Genomic DNA, 5000 nt, shown 5'->3' with positions numbered 1-5000 from the left:
TTTCAAAGGTCTCTTTCCTGAGATTGAGCACCTTTCAGCAAAGCATCACTTTTCGGGCGCTTTCAAAGTGTACCCGCTGTCGTAAAAATGTTCTGAAAATCGTGTTCCCGAAAATCTCCGGGCACCCCGCCAACCCCCAAGGACAGAAATGACAAGTGTCAAGTTGGCGGGGCGTCGGGCCACCTGCTGCCGGCCATGAGCATCCAAATCCCCGCAAAAGGGGCATTTTCATTTCTTCATCGGGACTTCCGGCAATTTCCAAGGTTCAACTCATTAACGTTGTTCGCAGACACTTGCCAGAAAATGCAAGTGGCCACTTTGCCGGGCCGACTCGCTTGCCCAAGCGGGAAACCATCAACCGAAGGCCCGGTAAGGCGGCCGAATCTGACCTCATAGACTTCCACACAACGGGACTTTTGACTTTCCCGGCCGCGGGTGGCCTCCACCCGGCCTCAGCCATCAGCCCTGCCTGCCTCCAGCCGCCTTCTGGTTAATGAGTTATCCAGCCTGGCACTTCGGTTGCGCCAGCGAGACCAAGTCTCGGCTTTGGTTAATGATTTGAGCCGAACCGACCTGCCCCCCGCCCCCCCCGGGCTGAACTCGGGCAGGTCTGCCGATTTCCCGACTCCTTTCGGGGCCTAATCGGGTCGCGCGAGCCGCCTGGCGCGATCGGGGACCATGCCCCGGCCTCTGCCAGGCCTCGGGCAGCCGCTTTTGAAGCCCGACCAAAAACCCGAAAAATGGGCAAAAAGGGAATAAATTCCCGCCCAAAAAGGGTGAATAGTCGGTTGGGCGGCAGCCCTGGTCGGTCTCTGCAGACCTGGAGGCTCGAGACGTTTGTTTGGAAAACTCACCAAGTCTCGATTCTGCCACCTCCTACCTCTGTGCAGATACCCCGCCAACCCCCAAGGACAGAAATGACAAGTGTCAAGTTGGCGGGGCGTCGGGCCACCTGCTGCCGGCCATGAGCATCCAAATCCCCGCAAAAGGGGCATTTTCATTTCTTCATCGGGACTTCCGGCAATTGCCGAGGTTCAACTCATTAACGTTGTTCGCAGACACTTGCCAGAAAATGCAAGTGGCCACTTTGCCGGGCCGACTCGCTTGCCCAAGCGGGAAACCATCAACCGAAGGCCCGGTAAGGCGGCCGAATCTGACCTCATAGACTTCCACACAACGGGACTTTTGACTTTCCCGGCCGCGGGTGGCCTCCACCCGGCCTCAGCCATCAGCCCTGCCTGCCTCCAGCCGCCTTCTGGTTAATGAGTTATCCAGCCTGGCACTTCGGTTGCGCCAGCGAGACCAAGTCTCGGCTTTGGTTAATGATTTGAGCCGAACCGACCTGCCCCCCGCCACCGCGGGCTGAACTCGGCAAGGTCTGCCGATTTCCCGACTCCTTTCGGGGCCTAATCGGGTCGCGCGAGCCGCCTGGCGCGATCGGGGCCCATGCCCCGGCCTCTGCCAGGCCTCGGGCAGCCGCTTTTGAAGCCCGACCAAAAACCCGAAAAATGGGCAAAAAGGGAATAAATTCCCGCCCAAAAAGGGTGAATAGTCGGTTGGGCGGCAGCCCTGGTCGGTCTCTGCAGACCTGGAGGCTCGAGACGTTTGTTTGGAAAACTCACCAAGTCTCGATTCTGCCACCTCCTACCTCTGTGCAGATACCCCGCCAACCCCCAAGGACAGAAATGACAAGTGTCAAGTTGGCGGGGCGTCGGGCCACCTGCTGCCGGCCATGAGCATCCAAATCCCCGCAAAAGGGGCATTTTCATTTCTTCATCGGGACTTCCGGCAATTTCCAAGGTTCAACTCATTAACGTTGTTCGCAGACACTTGCCAGAAAATGCAAGTGGCCACTTTGCCGGGCCGACTCGCTTGCCCAAGCGGGAAACCATCAACCGAAGGCCCGGTAAGGCGGCCGAATCTGACCTCATAGACTTCCACACAACGGGACTTTTGACTTTCCCGGCCGCGGGTGGCCTCCACCCGGCCTCAGCCATCAGCCCTGCCTGCCTCCAGCCGCCTTCTGGTTAATGAGTTATCCAGCCTGGCACTTCGGTTGCGCCAGCGAGACCAAGTCTCGGCTTTGGTTAATGATTTGAGCCGAACCGACCTGCCCCCCGCCCCCCCCGGGCTGAACTCGGGCAGGTCTGCCGATTTCCCGACTCCTTTCGGGGCCTAATCGGGTCGCGCGAGCCGCCTGGCGCGATCGGGGACCATGCCCCGGCCTCTGCCAGGCCTCGGGCAGCCGCTTTTGAAGCCCGACCAAAAACCCGAAAAATGGGCAAAAAGGGAATAAATTCCCGCCCAAAAAGGGTGAATAGTCGGTTGGGCGGCAGCCCTGGTCGGTCTCTGCAGACCTGGAGGCTCGAGACGTTTGTTTGGAAAACTCACCAAGTCTCGATTCTGCCACCTCCTACCTCTGTGCAGATACCCCGCCAACCCCCAAGGACAGAAATGACAAGTGTCAAGTTGGCGGGGCGTCGGGCCACCTGCTGCCGGCCATGAGCATCCAAATCCCCGCAAAAGGGGCATTTTCATTTCTTCATCGGGACTTCCGGCAATTTCCGAGGTTCAACTCATTAACGTTGTTCGCAGACACTTGCCAGAAAATGCAAGTGGCCACTATGCCGGGCCGACTCGCTTGCCCAAGCGGGAAACCATCAACCGAAGGCCCGGTAAGGCGGCCGAATCTGACCTCATAGACTTCCACACAACGGGACTTTTGACTTTCCCGGCCGCGGGTGGCCTCCACCCGGCCTCAGCCATCAGCCCTGCCTGCCTCCAGCCGCCTTCTGGTTAATGAGTTATCCAGCCTGGCACTTCGGTTGCGCCAGCGAGACCAAGTCTCGGCTTTGGTTAATGATTTGAGCCGAACCGACCTGCCCCCCGCCACCGCGGGCTGAACTCGGCAAGGTCTGCCGATTTCCCGACTCCTTTCGGGGCCTAATCGGGTCGCGCGAGCCGCCTGGCGCGATCGGGGCCCATGCCCCGGCCTCTGCCAGGCCTCGGGCAGCCGCTTTTGAAGCCCGACCAAAAACCCGAAAAATGGGCAAAAAGGGAATAAATTCCCGCCCAAAAAGGGTGAATAGTCGGTTGGGCGGCAGCCCTGGTCGGTCTCTGCAGACCTGGAGGCTCGAGACGTTTGTTTGGAAAACTCACCAAGTCTCGATTCTGCCACCTCCTACCTCTGTGCAGATACCCCGCCAACCCCCAAGGACAGAAATGACAAGTGTCAAGTTGGCGGGGCGTCGGGCCACCTGCTGCCGGCCATGAGCATCCAAATCCCCGCAAAAGGGGCATTTTCATTTCTTCATCGGGACTTCCGGCAATTTCCAAGGTTCAACTCATTAACGTTGTTCGCAGACACTTGCCAGAAAATGCAAGTGGCCACTTTGCCGGGCCGACTCGCTTGCCCAAGCGGGAAACCATCAACCGAAGGCCCGGTAAGGCGGCCGAATCTGACCTCATAGACTTCCACACAACGGGACTTTTGACTTTCCCGGCCGGGGTGGCCTCCACCCGGCCTCAGCCATCAGCCCTGCCTGCCTCCAGCCGCCTTCTGGTTAATGAGTTATCCAGCCTGGCACTTCGGTTGCGCCAGCGAGACCAAGTCTCGGCTTTGGTTAATGATTTGAGCCGAACCGACCTGCCCCCCGCCCCCCCCGGGCTGAACTCGGGCAGGTCTGCCGATTTCCCGACTCCTTTCGGGGCCTAATCGGGTCGCGCGAGCCGCCTGGCGCGATCGGGGACCATGCCCCGGCCTCTGCCAGGCCTCGGGCAGCCGCTTTTGAAGCCCGACCAAAAACCCGAAAAATGGGCAAAAAGGGAATAAATTCCCGCCCAAAAAGGGTGAATAGTCGGTTGGGCGGCAGCCCTGGTCGGTCTCTGCAGACCTGGAGGCTCGAGACGTTTGTTTGGAAAACTCACCAAGTCTCGATTCTGCCACCTCCTACCTCTGTGCAGATACCCCGCCAACCCCCAAGGACAGAAATGACAAGTGTCAAGTTGGCGGGGCGTCGGGCCACCTGCTGCCGGCCATGAGCATCCAAATCCCCGCAAAAGGGGCATTTTCATTTCTTCATCGGGACTTCCGGCAATTTCCGAGGTTCAACTCATTAACGTTGTTCGCAGACACTTGCCAGAAAATGCAAGTGGCCACTTTGCCGGGCCGACTCGCTTGCCCAAGCGGGAAACCATCAACCGAAGGCCCGGTAAGGCGGCCGAATCTGACCTCATAGACTTCCACACAACGGGACTTTTGACTTTCCCGGCCGCGGGTGGCCTCCACCCGGCCTCAGCCATCAGCCCTGCCTGCCTCCAGCCGCCTTCTGGTTAATGAGTTATCCAGCCTGGCACTTCGGTTGCGCCAGCGAGACCAAGTCTCGGCTTTGGTTAATGATTTGAGCCGAACCGACCTGCCCCCCGCCACCGCGGGCTGAACTCGGCAAGGTCTGCCGATTTCCCGACTCCTTTCGGGGCCTAATCGGGTCGCGCGAGCCGCCTGGCGCGATCGGGGCCCATGCCCCGGCCTCTGCCAGGCCTCGGGCAGCCGCTTTTGAAGCCCGACCAAAAACCCGAAAAATGGGCAAAAAGGGAATAAATTCCCGCCCAAAAAGGGTGAATAGTCGGTTGGGCGGCAGCCCTGGTCGGTCTCTGCAGACCTGGAGGCTCGAGACGTTTGTTTGGAAAACTCACCAAGTCTCGATTCTGCCACCTCCTACCTCTGTGCAGATACCCCGCCAACCCCCAAGGACAGAAATGACAAGTGTCAAGTTGGCGGGGCGTCGGGCCACCTGCTGCCGGCCATGAGCATCCAAATCCCCGCAAAAGGGGCATTTTCATTTCTTCATCGGGACTTCCGACAATTGCCGAGGTTCAACTCATTAACGTTGTTCGCAGACACTTGCCAGAAAATGCAAGTGGCCACTTTGCCGGGCCGACTCGCTTGCCCAAGCGGGAAACCATCAACCGCAGGCCCGGTAAGGCGGCCGAATCTGACC

This window comes from Pristiophorus japonicus, unplaced genomic scaffold, assembly GCF_044704955.1.
Source record: "Pristiophorus japonicus isolate sPriJap1 unplaced genomic scaffold, sPriJap1.hap1 HAP1_SCAFFOLD_2159, whole genome shotgun sequence".
Taxonomy (NCBI): Eukaryota; Metazoa; Chordata; class Chondrichthyes; family Pristiophoridae; genus Pristiophorus; species Pristiophorus japonicus.
The sequence above is the reverse complement of the archived record's forward strand: the minus strand, read 5'-3'. Positions refer to the sequence as shown.